Source organism: Gallus gallus, chromosome 5 (assembly GCF_016699485.2).
Source record: "Gallus gallus isolate bGalGal1 chromosome 5, bGalGal1.mat.broiler.GRCg7b, whole genome shotgun sequence".
Classification (NCBI taxonomy): Eukaryota; Metazoa; Chordata; class Aves; order Galliformes; family Phasianidae; genus Gallus; species Gallus gallus.
The window spans coordinates 8,306,663-8,321,749 of record NC_052536.1 but is presented as its reverse complement, the minus strand read 5'-3'; the positions used below and the strand labels follow the sequence as shown (position 1 = coordinate 8,321,749).

At 36.6% G+C, this 15,087-nt stretch overlaps 1 long non-coding RNA gene across 1 annotated transcript in view; it reads left to right on the top strand.

Annotated features, from left to right (window-relative positions):
* The window catches only part of LOC107053374, a 282,583-nt gene that overhangs the window by 99,531 nt on the left and 167,965 nt on the right, over positions 1–15,087 (top strand). The window contains exon 4 of the long non-coding RNA XR_006939426.1: positions 1,796–1,933. This is a non-coding gene — a long non-coding RNA (uncharacterized LOC107053374). The remainder of the gene's footprint in view (positions 1–1,795; positions 1,934–15,087) is intronic.

Sequence of the window (15,087 nt, the reverse complement as noted above, 5' to 3'; positions counted from 1 at the left end):
GTAGCTTCTTTAAAGAGAGAGCCTGAAGAATGCAAAATTTAAAATGTTTTCTTTTCTGGTTCTACAAACATGAATCATGCCAAGAAATCTAGTATGGTAGTAGAAAAAAAATTCTTGCTGCATACTTTTCAACTGCCAGTACTCTGTGAGTAACGCTATTTAGCCTGATAAGAGTAATCTGAATATTTTAGTTACAAGCTGTCACTAGCTAATGCTTGGAGCATAAGTGGTAAAGTTATTGAATCTATTTTTCCCCTGATTATAAATGTTACTTTTTAAAAAACTGAAACTGGAATTTTGGGAGACCAGGGAGGAGGACACTTGACTACTGAATCAGAGATCCTGTGATAACTCCTAGGATCAGAGAGCAGTATGTTAATATCTCCAGTAGTGTTCCAATTCATGAATTTGTCTAATATTCTGAACCAGTTATATGCAGAATGTTTCCTAAAATTAACAACTTGTTGGTTAGATGGCCATTATCTAAGGCTAGCAGTACACATGAAAAAGATTTTATACTGCCAAAAAACAAAATACCAGCATTTCCTCCCAACCCCTTAAAAAAAAACCCCACAATGCCCCCCCAAAATACTACCACCCTAAACCCCCCAAATCCAGCCCACATTCATTAGCTTTTGTACAATTAAACCATATGTTATGCCTACCATAGACTTTTATTGACTGATAAGCTCTTGTATTTCATGTCAGGATTCCTCCCTTCCTTTTCGGTGTCAGCCTCTGTTACAATTGCAGTGCAGGGCTTAAAGAAATGTATTCCATTTGTACCCTAGAGCCATAATTACATTTAGGCCTTGAGCCAGAAGTAAGTCTGTACAAGCAAAATGTTTATTTGCATCATAAAAATGTTATTTCAGTATGTTGTTAGCCGCCTTCATGTACTGCATGTAATACAGGCAAACCTAATGGCTTTACTCTTCCCTAAAGCAAGTGGTTATCTTTATCTGGTTTATCCTCCAAAGAATTGCCAGATTTAAGAACTATTTGATAACAAGGCTAAAAGGTTTTGAAAAAGATAGGTTGCAAGTCTGTCTCCAATCCAACAAAAGATATTGAACATATACGACTAAAATAAATTATGATCATTCCTATAATGTAAACATGTGTTTGCTGGAATGAGGCTCAAAAGTTTACATAGAAGTTGTATGGAACTATACTGTGGTTAAAAATGTTACAAACTGTCTACGAATTTCTTCTCTGAGCACTAACAAAAGTGATCAGACTATTTGTGGGAACACTTCTTGCCAAATACTGCTTTTCCCTCTTAGTTGGAATAAACTGATGGATGGACATAATAAAGTGAAGACAGCACTACAGTCACTGAGTTTTCTGTCCATCAGAGCAGACAGGGAAAAATACTTCAGCCATTCTGTGAGCATTGCCAAAACAGAAGGTGGCACATGAGAGTAAAAGATGAAACACAATCATAAATCCTGCTCCGATGTTTGGATGCTAAATAACAGGGTGGTAGGAGAAGGAAAAGAATGGAAGGCGGGAGACCTTGATTTTAGTTCTTTCAAGAACAGGTGAAATTCAGGCTCCCTGATCTGTTTTCTGTAAATATAGCGATGATTTTCCTGCCTTCAGCTAGGAATGCTGTGAAATATGTTAGTGTATTAACCAAATTTGGTAGCATAAGAGAAGCCTACTGATACAAGTTATTCAGACATACCAGTGCTTGGAAAATGCATACATTGTGCCTTTCATTGTTCTTCTGAACTAAGGTGATGTTTTTTACTTATTCTTTAATTTAAAATAAATAAATATTTGCTTTTAGTTTACCCTGGACTGTGTTAAGAGCACTTTCAAAGCAACTGATTGAACTCGAGGTGTTCTGTTCCTTCAAACACGGATGTAAACTATTTTCCTGAGATAATTAGCTCTGATATTTCTCCTCCTAAGGATAGCTTGAAAGGTAAGGAAGGCTATTTTCTCATTGCTACCTGACTTACACATCAAACTGATGGTTTAGGAGTTAAGAAAGAAATGTCTTTCTGTGATACTGTAAGTCAGAAAAGATTTTTTTGTATGCCTTAACAATGAGAGTACATGGTCAGACCCCAGGGGTTGCTGAATGATGTTTTGCATGGGGTGTTGGCTGAAGGGAATGAAAACTGGAGAGGATTCCTTCACTGTGTTGAAGATAATTTTTCAGTATTTCCAGCTCCCTCTAAAGGATTTTTCAAAGGAAAGAGGTAGACTGACATAGGAAAACTAGGATAGGAAAATGCCTAGAGGACAAAATAATGAATCCATTCGCATATTGATTCAAATCAGAAAATTAAATCCTGATTTATTTTCTGGTACTTAACGTTAAATCCATTCATATTGTTTATAGCAGTCCAGTAGAGCTTTGAAAAATGTTGATTTAGCAGACATATTTCACGTCAATTCATCAATATCTGAAGGGAAATCAGACAGGTAAGCCAGCTGGCATGAAATAAGGTGAAGGCAGTTGGCTGTGTTTTTCAGAACTTGGAGCTCCCTGTGTAGCACCTGTGCAGTCTGTCCAGTGCTGCACATTGCCCTGTGCACTGGCTATGTGCACTGTGGCGGAGATGGTAGTATAGCTGCCTGGCTGTGCTGCAGGCAGAGTTATCAAAGGGATAATAACTTTTTCCCTAAGAGAATTTTTTTTTTGAATGAGAAGCCAGTCAGTACATGATAAAAAATGGAGTTAAAAAGCAAAGAAACTAACAAAAAAAACCCCCAACAAAACAAAATGTCTACTTGGACTGCAATTAGAAATTAGAAATACCTTCAACGGATATGACAGATTTTTGCTTATTTTTGTAGTGCGCTTTTCTGGTGTGTTTGGACCTCTTGTGACTGAGACCCCCGTATTCTGTTGAGAAGAATAGGATTTACTAGAGAAGACGTTGCTCAAATACATTATTATTATTAGTGAAATCAATACTGTGAGTCATAATCTCACAACATCTGCATACACGTATCAGTACTTTCTTGTGTTATATTCACAGAATTCAAATGAAATACTGGGTTTAAGCGATACAGGGGAAAAAAAGAATGCTAAACTGTGTAAGCTGAAAGCCTACAGCAATACATAGGAAAGCCTCTGAGAAAGGCAGAATGTATTTGTTATCATTCTTATTTTGTTGTTTTGTCCCACTAAAAATCCACGTGGCTCATAGTGAAAATCTGGAAAAGTAGAATTCTCTGGCTAACATTTCCTAGTTTTCATATAAAATATATAGTTAAAGTTGATTGCACTTTGCTCTGTTTTGTTAAATCATTGAAAACAAATATGTATGCCTGTGTTTTACAGTGAAATGTGGAAAGAATGAGAGAGAGAGAGAGCACACATAGATATGTATACATGCTCTTTCTGGCACAGCTTTCAATGAAAATCATGCATGTTCTTGTTTAAATGTACAAATTGGATTCTATGTCCATTCAATTTGAAGAAATTAGTGCTGCTCGGGTAGTCATAGAAACAGCAAATAAGAACAGACTGTGTATAACCATCTGCAGAAATTCTGAATACTGAATATAGTTTTCTTAAGTTCATTCCTATGTAGGAAGCTAAAAGAAAAAAGTATTTCAGAAGATGATTTTGCTAGCAAACTATCAAATATATAAGGGGCAACAAGGTAGCTGCTGCTAGAACTTAATTAAAAGGCCACTCTGCATTGTTGCATTGTTGTTATCCTCTCTCACATGAATATTGGAATATATATAGGTTACTCTGAAAGTAATGCCTCCTATTTATTTCCAAGGAAACTACAACAGTCCACAATGATGCTATTTGATCAAATTTTCAGTTACAAAATATTATTTTTCAGCATAGTCACGACTATTTTCACCAGCAATGAACAACAGCCGCCTGCATGACCTGCTCATAAAAATTTGCACTGCTGAAGGTGAACTACTGTTTCACACCTGCTATGACAACATCAATTCTAGGAAAATGTTTACCCGCATAGCCCATTTTTCATCGGCCCAAAGGGGTGGAAGTCAGAAGGTACCGAATCAGGACTATAAGGTGAGTGTGGTAGGACAGTCCAGCCAAGATTGGCAATGTGTTCCACAGTCTTCAAACTGGTATGGGGCCTGGCATTATCATGTTGCAAGGGAAAGATTTTCTTCTTCTCTGGCCTGACTCCAGAAATTTGAGCCTTCAGTTTAGTCAACATTGTGATGTACTGACCAGAATTGATGGTTTGTCTGAGTTGCAGGAAATCCAGAAGCACCATCCCTTTTCTATCCCAAAAAACAGTGAACTTCACTTTACTCTGAGGGCTGTGTCTTGAACTATTTATTCAATGGAGAATTCACGTTACCATTCTTTGAATTGCTCTTTTGACTCTGGTTCGTAGGGGCAATACCACATCCTGTCATAAGTAATGATCCGACCCAAGCAACTTCTCACCTTCAGCCTCTTATTGGTTCAGTAGGTCCTGACAAACTTGCATATGGTGTTTTCTTGGTTTCTGTGTGACCTACCTGGCCCAAACTTCGTGATATTTTTTTACAATTTATAATTATGAAGACAGTCTGAGAGAGCTGGAGTTGTTCAGCCTAGAGATGGGAAGGCTATAGGGAAATCTGATAGCAACTTTCAGTACCTAAAGCTGGGCTATAAGAAAGAAGGGGACAGACTCTTTAATAGTGTCTGTTGTGACAGGACAAGGGGAAATGGTTTCAGACTAAAAGAGGGAAGGTTAAGATTGGATATAAGAAAGAATTTTTTACAGTAAGAGTGGTTAGGCACTGAAAAAGTTTACCCAGAGATGTGGTGGATGCCCTGCCCCTGGAGGCATTCAAGATCAGGCTGGATGGGATCAGCAACTTGATCAAGCTGTAGATGTCCCTGTTCATTGCAGGGGATTTGGACTAGATAATCTTTAAGTGTCAAACTCAAATAATCCTATGTTACTTTAACATTGCTGTCATGGTTTTCAGTGCATTGAAGCCCATATTCAGGTCTGTATGCAGTTCCTTGATTGTAATTCTCTGATTCGTGTGGATGAACTGATTGGGACACTCTTCATTTTGTGATGTGGCAGTTGTGCATGGCTGTCTGGAAAATGGCTTGTATTTCATGTCACTGTCACTACTGCTGTAATGCACCACCCACTGCCTCACATGCACTGTTTGGTTCCATAAACAATGAGCAAGTTTTGATGAATGCCAATGGGTGCATTTTTTCTGCATGTAGGAATTCAGTAGCACTCCTTTGCTCCATACACACTTTCATGCCTGACACCATTCTGTCAGAGTGCCCCTCTGCCACCATCTGTCACATGGCAGAAAAATGTAATGGGATACTGGTGGGAAGGTTCAGCCTCCGCTGCCATCCCACCAAATACCTGCCTCTGACTTTGTGGGCAAACTAGGAGGCATTACTTTTGGAGTGGCCTTCATATTGTCTGGCATAAGCAAAAAAAAAACCCAAAAAACAAAAAGCAAACTGATTTTTAATACTTTACCATTTATGCCTTATGAGAGAAAAAAAGAGTTGCAAATACTATTCTGCAATCAGCTGAAAACCTCTGTAATGAGCATATGGCCTTATCTTTGTGTCTTATGTTATTACTGAAGTATAAAAATTAGGTATTAGAATATTAAGTATCTACATGGACTCTAAAAATGTATTAACTATTTGTATAAAATATGTAAATATATCAAATTTGTATTCTAAATATTTGCAAGTATATGTAGTATTGAAGTAATTGCATATGAAATTTGTAATCACATGATTGTGTGGAGTTACCTGATATGATTTGCGTGCTTCACTATGAGGAATTATGCACATGAATCAAGCTTAGTAAGTATCTGATCTCTTGTCCTATAGCTAAGTAATTCAACATTATTTTTTCTGTTTTACAGTTGGTGCAGGAGTGCAGTGTTCTCGTGAAATTAGCAGGCTTTCAATAATAATTACTGAGATTTAGGAATAAATTCTGGTTTGCAAGCATTTCAGTGCATAGTAAATATTACTTATTCAATACTTGAGTAGTGCTAGTTAGTTCTAATTGGTCACAGAAACCTCCTCCTTCTTCTGTCTGTTTTATTTTCCTCAACTGATATAAATAATCCTTGTGTGCGGAGTACTGATGTGAATACACGTTTTAAAAGGTTGTTTCCTGCATACAGTTAATATGTTCCCTTTGCCTTTAAGTAGCAGCACTTTGTCTTAGTGGGCCAAAACAATTAATAGTGGGATGAGGAACTAACGATCAGCAGCTGGATTACTGGCCATAGCAAATATTTACAGTGGAATAAATGTTTTGACAAGATTTAACAGTAGAATTTAGCTTTGGATTAATAATTAGGTAGCTGTTAGGTTTGCAGTATTTTAGAGGATCTACTCTTATAAATTGGGCAATTAATGGAATGTAATGACACTGCAGAAACTGTAGCAAAATTATTAATAGAGAATGGGGTTGACTGCTGGGACTGGTCAATAAAAGACATTTAATTGAGACTGTTCATTAGAAAAATGAAGGAAAGTGTGTGAAAGGCTCTTCTGCATCTAAATTTGCTACACCTTTCAGAACCCTAGGCTAAAACTAAAATATACTAAATAATGTAAGGAGTTACATTTCTGTTTCTAGAAGACTTGAAAAGTCAAAATTGAGCTGCCTTTTGAGAAACACCTAGCTGCGTGATACTGTCTTGAATCTTCTGAATATATTAGCAGGAATTTGGGTTTCTATCTGGATTGTTAGTGAGATTTTCATAACCAGGAAATATATGAAAAAAGAATTTCATTTTAGGTAGTTAAGTAACAGGATTTTAATTTCTTCCTCTTATTTTGATATTGCATGAAAAGAGAAGAAGATAATCTTTTCATTGTGGAATTTCATATTTATATATTTCATAAGTTGTGTAAAAGAAACGTGCTCCTGACTATCTTTTTAAACAAATCCAAAACACAGCATAGTCATCTTCTCATGGATTAAGGCTCTCCTCATGAATAAAAATATTAGTATCTCAACACGGGGCTATTTCTTTGCCAAAAGATAATGTGTATACATGAATTTCCCAGTGTAAATTCAGCCAAGAGTCAGCTTCTTAAATTGCTTTGCAATTCTTAAATAGCGTTGCGTTCAGATTTGGCTCCTGCTCGTTCTGATCTGGAAGCAGACTTCCAACTGTACAGTTCCAAGTGTTAAGAAAAATACCCAAAGTGTATTGGTAGACATGTTCACCAGTACTGACCTACCTGCTTTCCAGCTGGCAGAAGGGGATGCATAGATGTCTGTGTCCTTAAGAGAGTTTGGAAGGCATGTCTTTCTAGTACTGAGTCCAGAACAGGCATGGATACCCTGAAGAGGACATGTATTTCTGTGAGCCATAAGATTTTTAATGCAACAGCTGGTACAATTATGATAATTTCCCTAATTAATAGTGGGGAAAAAAATGTTATTAGTATAGAATGTCTCTGGTGAGAGAGGGATTGGTATTTACTGACAGAGATATTTCAAGTGAAATATCAAAAAAAAAATCATTCTCATAAAGAAATGTGTGTACGCTTCAGAAAGGAATGAGAATTTTTGAAATCAGATAGAAGCAAGTGTTGAAATTGCTTTATAACTTCAAAGAAGAGGCAAAGAAATAATCCCGGTAAAATCTTCAGTTTTCCTGCTTCAGTTCAAACAGAACTAAAGACCTTTCATTGTGTATCAGAGGACGGACAGCTTGGTGCTCAGAGAGCTCTGAATTCTAATGTAATGCATTAACTACAAGCTACATAAATGCGTGCTCTTTTTCAGACAAAGAAACGTTCTGAATAGCAGGTGATATAAAGTAGGTCATAAAGATGCAGTGTCAAGTATTTATGGTATACAATATTTTTGAAACAGTGGGTGCTCACAGCTGTGGCCTCATATATTTCTTTTGCTCAAGTACTGCATGTCACTATTTCACATTCTGTATAAGAAAATAATTGAACTTAGCGTTTACTGGTATTTGCAAACTACAAATGGCTTTCCAAATGCTATGTTAAATCACATCAGTTCCCTGTCTTGTGGCGTATTTATGATCATCTCATTTTACAAGTAGAAAGTTCTAATCCCTCTTTGAAAGAGAAAAAGGGAGAATGACTTTGCCAAAATCACAGTGAGATCTAGTGTCAGTGGACAGTAGCACAGTGTGACTTTAAATTTGATTTCTATAGATTAATGCTCAGTTATCGACAATGGGGATGCACTGATGCATTGCAGTCCATAAGAATCCTTTGCATAACAACATAGAAATTTTAACTGTAAGTTTCTTAAAAATAAGAATTTATCTGATGTAAAGTCACCCAGCAATAGACAGCATTTTCTTTTCTTTTTTTTTTTTTAGTATAAGTAGATCTATTTTTGAAGAAAGATATCATGTATATTGAAAATACCTGCAAGCACTTCTTTGTCATAGCTATTTAGCTTGAAAACATGCATTTCATTAACAGATTTTTAACAACTCTCCAGGCTGCAGTCAGGAAGTTCAGTGGAATGCAACTGATAGCCATAGGTACTTATTCTTGAGGGAACATATTCTACCTGTTAGCTTTGTTCCAAGGTGCCATTTAAGAAATTGCTTTAAATGTATGAAATGTTTTAATAATTTGAGTCCTAGCTTCCTCTGAGACTGCTTACCTTCCTAGGGGGTATAGTGGTAGCTTGCTTTATAATGAGTATGGAGCATACCCAGCAAAAGCTGATCTGTAAAAATATCTCAATAATTAGAATATGTTCTAACGTTTTGTTGCTTGGGATTCTCATAGAACAAGTCATGTAACTCCTTCCTGTGATTTGAGGGAGGAAATGCTTTCCATCCCATCAAATATCCTCTTCAGTAGAGTTGTGTTTTCTTTTTGTTTGTTTATTTTTTGTTTGTTTTCCTGACTGTACATATTAGAAACTTCATGAATCCATACAATATACTTGTGTGCTCTTCTTGCAGATTTAGATCCTAATGCACATCCAGTGCTTTATACATATTGCCTTGTTATAAAGCAACTTGAGCTTTAAGATATACATATGTACAGTGGTAGTCTGACTCTGTTTCAAATTTGAATGGAAAGAGGAAGGGTGAAGGATGAAAGATCCATTTGCAGGCCCTTTCACTAGGAAAAATAAAGAAAAGTAAAGTAAAGGAATTATTCCACGGCAAGATGTTCATAAAGGGAAGCAGCTTAGAGAAATCTTTACAACCAAGGGAATTTTAAATCCAATGAAGCAAGAGGCTATGAAACCATCACCATATTAGAAAAGGAGGTTTATGAGATTGGAATTACAGTTAAAAAGTTTGCTGTATGTTCGTAGCTGAATAATTCTTTTGCGTTTATTCTTTTGGTTTAAGAATGTAAAAGTTCTCCCTTCCCAGTGATACATTTGACGATATTACAATTTCAAGCTATCTTCTGTGTTTCCATTTCTCATTTTTAGAACTTGCTAAGACCTGCTCTTCTTGCTGATCAGCACCCAAAACATCTGTGTTGTTTCAGTTCTGCTCTGAGATCTGTAGAACAGTTTGTTGGCCTAAAATACATATATATCTCAAGCATGTTTCACACTTAAATTGTGACATTACTAGGGTTTTTACCATCAGAAGTATGAAAAGGATACCACCATCAGAAAGGTTACTGAAAATGGGATTGGGTTAGTTGATTCTTGTTCAAGGACATCCAATGTGGCCGTGTCAAAGCAGATTAGGCTCTTCAGAACAGTGAAGTGATGATCACTTGAATTAGTTATCATTCCTCTGTTTTATATAAAGGCCCAGGGCTGGAGCGGAACTGTAATACAACTAAATTTCAGAGAAATGCTAGCTATGTATTATCCAGTTAAGGTTTAGGTGCGGAACATTTCCAGTCAAATCTTGAAGTTGCCTCTCCTACTTTCTTTCCTCTTCCACTACCATTAAAGTTACACCTTTCTGACCTTTTCCAAACAGAAATGAAGTTATATTTAGTTTAGAACATTTCGATCGTGTGATTTACAGTGTGGCTTCAGAAACAGCTGTCTCAGTGCAACTCATGAGGAGGGAGCTGAAATACAATGGAAGAAGTGAGTGCTCAGGCACGGGAAAATCTAGGTCTCTTAACCTGAACTCCAGACACCGGTGTCGATGTTTCAAGATATGGTGTTTTGTAACTCACTCTCACTTGATTTGGCAGTGCATGTCTTCTCATTAATATATCTAAGTGGGGCAGGTAATGGTCCTGACCTATATCCTGCCCTCTCTTCTAGGGACCATGATTTCCTTAGAGAAAGTCTTTATTTCACAGTGTGCTTGGAACAAATTGAGAACCTAATCTTCTCTGGCGCCTCTTTGAATTATAACAGATCAGGGAAAACATTTATCTAGGATGACAGATCTGGGAAACGTTAAATGTAATTTTAATAATCTTGGTTATATAAACATATTGTGGTATTATCTTATTTCTAATTTTATGGGAAAATATCATATAACTAATGCTAAATCACATTTCCCAGTTGATTTCAGCTAGTTCTCAACTTTGATTATTGTGAACTTCTATATCACATCTATACTGAGAAGGTGGCATATTGAATGAATATAAGTTTATTTAACAAATGGTGTTTCAGTTGATATCCTTTTCCTGTTTTAGCAAAAACATGCACTGATGTTTTATGAAATATAAGATACTTTGTTACAAAATCTTTAGGAATGTTTAGAGAGGCTACCTATTGGCTCCACAGAGATGATGTGATTTCAGTTTGTTTGCACATAACTTGGTAGAAACATTAATGTCTTTCCTTGAGCTCTGAGGAGAAAATGATGCAGGCAGAGAAGCATTTCCAAATATAAATTATTTCAGTTTTCCAGTTGACTGACTTGGGGCTTGATATTCTTTCATGACTCGAAGATAAGAGGATTAGATTAAACACACCTTTCTTTAGCAGCAGGTAAGCAGATAAGCGGTGCAGTAAAGTAAGATGGTGGCTGCCACATAAGTGGATTTTGCATGTGGTGAAATAATTTTTGACAGTTACTATGAACTTGAGACGCAGGTGAGAAATAGTGGGGAAAAATACTAAAGCTTTTTATAATTTACTCTATTGTCACTGGGGACATTATTCCTTACCAAAATTGCAGGAGGACGGGGAGAAGGAAACCAACATTTCTTTCCCTTCCAAAAATATATGTATTTGAGGTTATGCATGAATTTTGAATTAAGAAACATGCAAATATTTTATCTTAGAGAATTTGTGAGAGTAAAATCTTTAGCTTAAATAATCAAATGTGTGTTTGAAATGATTAAGGTGTTCCAACCTGTAACGTGCTTTGCTGTTTTAAGTTGAAAAAGCTGTGAGATAAGTGAAATTAAATAATTTACGGCTGGTAAATTGAAGCAGAGAAATAATTTTAATATGCTGTGGATATTTTCAAGACGTTAAATTACATCTCATTTTGCATCAGGCTGAGACTTTCAACTTGAGTGTGGGAGGGGACAGCCAGAATGTGGTGCAGTGGGGATTTGAACTCCATGCTTCAAGGGGGATTGCTCTAAGGTAGCCCAAGGCTTTTTAAATTTATTTCTTTTTCTAGCTATCCTGAGGGAAGCAGAGGGGCAAGGGGAAAGATGGGACCTGACATATTCATGTTAGCGCTAAGAAGGGAGCGATCCAGGACTCTGGAGGAAGGGACTTAGGCCATAGACCTCAGCTGCTATGTTGCTCCCAGTTCTCCATAGCAACAGGCAGACTCTTGCTTTGTCTCACCCAGAACCAGGCTTGGTTTTAATGGTCGGTGGATTTTCTCCCCACCCCTGCAGATATATGTCTTGCTATATCACCACATACTGAGTTGCTCAGTTTACCTTTGACAGTGAAGGGAAACCATGTGCAAACCAAATACATGGGTAGAAAAGGGACTGCTTTTAAGATCTCAGGTGAATGGTATTTGGGCCAGTACTTATATGACTGTATATTTTGAAAGGCAGATCATATTATGAATGTTAAATAATTAAAGCCTTAAATACGTGCTTAGCTATTGCCAGTGACAACAGTGTAGCCATGTATCTTTTTGCTGATGGATTTTGTGGATAATCAATGTAGTACCTATTTCTAATACTGTGCTGAAGTTATACATAATAAATTTGTAGCCTGGTCAAGATGTTTTAGCAGTACTGTAAATCTAAAGTTAAAATCAACATATTTGTAGTGTGGAGTCATTACTTGTTTGAAATCTGCATGAAACTGGTGTAAAAGTGTTAATGATCAGGCCTATCAATATCAGTCAGAGATCTAGTATTTTCTGTTATAGAGATTATTGCATGGAGACCTCTAGGTTTTCATACTGCATTTCTCTATTTTTTTTAGACAAATGACAGTAAGAAATGAATTCATACACTTGCTTAATTTCAAAGCATTCAGTAAGGGTTCATTTGTTCCCTGAGTCCCACTATTATGCACCAACGCCTAACCATTTGACAAAAATGTAATATTGCACCCAGATTAAACATACTGGTATGTAAAGGAGAAAAGGGGGAAAAGAACTACATGTCTTCTCACCCCACATCCTCATTTGAACTTGAGTATCTTGCGGTACCATACTTAGTTTAGCATGTACATTGCAGTTCCCTAAATCAGCAGCCAGGAGATACGTATGGAATCAATGACAGTAATTTGCGGAATTGCCTAAGGAGGAACTTTCTTAGGAGCCTGCTTCAATTTTTGTTGTTGTTGTTGTTCAAATGCAGCATTTTCAACAGCGCTTTTATTAAGGAAGGTTCCTTGCATTTGTCTGCCATCTTCTGCTGGACATGTTGTGTGGCTCAACTATGAAATAATAGTGAAAATACGAAATATGAAATAATAAGAATATGAAATGCCTAACAGTGATGCTTCCCAAAGAATTCTGTAAGAGCCAGTCTAACAACCTTGCAGATTAATTTCAACAATTGGATTTTTATTTTGTGTATGTTTGTTTACTGTATGAGGTTGAAGACTTGTGAGAGAAAGCTTTTTGAATATTTTCACGTTTGCATCCCTTCCTATATGCTTGAACTGGCAATATAGTGTACTCAGACTTAAAGAATATGCCTTGAAAATGATGTAAATACATCCAAACGAAGGCAAAACATCACTATAAATAAGCTTTTTGCTTATTTTCTTTCAGCTGCTCTGTGCACGAGCACAACACACTATTGTGGATAACTTGTTCTAGAAAATTTCAGTCATAGTTTCTGCAACTAAATCTATGCAAAGCACATTATTTTGAGAGAGGCATACCATGTAATTTAATCTGCTGGTCTTTTTACTTTTTATTTTATATGCATCTGCCTGTTCTAACATTCAGGAATCTACTGGAGAATGTTATGACATTTAGATATCTGATAATCACCATAGGACCCAGTGCTGCTTTTAATGAAGCATTCTTTCAGTGTTCAGATTTCCTTACTTCATGCCGTTCTATGATCTTTACAGACTCAATGCTTGCTGTAGGAAAGCACTGAGTCACCAATATTCCATCCAGAAACAGATTCACTATGGTCACACTAAGCTGTCAATAGATATTTGTCAGCACTGAGAAAATGTTTACAAAAGCAAGATTTTGAAGTGAGTTGAGAGATTTCTCTAACTCCTTGCTCTGGAGCCTATAACTACAAGAAAATCTAAGTGTCTGGTCAGGCAAGTTAAAACAGGATTGGTTGAAGTTTGTTTCATTCAATCTTGCTGTTGTGGGACAGGATTCTTCTGTATGTTTTGTTAAAAGTATGTTTCCTTTGCTGGAGGTTGCCTTCTCTATTGCTGGAGGTTGTAATCTCTTTTCTGCCAGGCTACCATTCCTATCTTTGGGCCACACTGAATAAAGGGCAGGTACTGACTTTGAGACTGGAAGGAAATGGACGGAGAATAACTTTCTCCAAATGTTTCCTTCAAGGTTTAAAACTAGATAGTTCATGTGCACGTGAATGCACGTTGGCTTTCAATGCAATAGGGAAATGCATACTGTGTCAATTAGTCCATGATTGCTACGTACATGTATACTCTGACCTGTGGTTAAATGTAGTGCAACTGTTGTTGGGATTGAACCATTTTAAATTTTCTGTTGTACTAGAATACTGAACATAGGCTGTTACTGACAAGTTGCTGATGTGCTGTCAGCTGACATCCTGGCTTTCTTTAGGGATGCAAGTGCAATGTACCTTTGGAACCTGCACCCATACTGATACTGTGTTAAAAGGAGTAGAGAGCTGCTCTAACTCACTGTACACCATCAGCAACCTGCTGTCAGAGGTTTACTGGTCTCTACTGCTGCTGAGTAGTGCTTGGCAACAAGCTAAGAACTTTCTGAATTACATGTTGATTTTGTTTGTTATAGCTTACTAGTGGACCAAATTCTGTACCTGTTAAAATGAGTGAGAGGTTTGCTATTAGCTTACAAGTATAAAAATTTATTTGCTGTGCAAGTTATTGTATAACTCTGCAGCTTTGTTGCTATGATGGGCAGAGGGAGAGTGAGGTCTTTTATGTAATAAAAATGTGTTAGATTTATAAATATCATAGGAAAAATTACCGTATTCAGGTCTTCCCATTCTCCATTGCAACAGACTGTTTCCTTCTGCAGTCACTACAGTATACAAATAAGTACACCCAACACATCTTTCGTTGTCTTCTTCTGAAGCGGAATCTTTACTCAAGAAATTGCTGTTGTATGTTACTCGGCACAATTTGAGTTGCTTTCAGCAAAGTGATTTCTTTCTTTTTCTTGTAGAGATTAATATTAAAATTGAATTATTCTCTTTGTCATGGATCTAGAATGTTCAGGTTGGACAAGGTGACAATGAAAAACATCCATCTGAAATAGTAAATATGTTCATATACATGTTCTCAGTTTCAATCTGGTGCTTTGTGTGTGAATTTTTTTTTTAACCATTGTGGTTGTTTGACATATTACATGCTTAGGATGACAACATCATTAAACAGTATGTGCTTTCTTTTCCTTTACAAGTGCCTATAGCTTGAAAGGCACTGTAACTAATAGGTGAAGTCTGCTCTTTGCAAGATACAGTATGAAGCAAATACTTAAGTATCTCTATCTAATGTTTTTAGTATCTTTACAAAACTGCAGCAGTACCATCTATTGTAT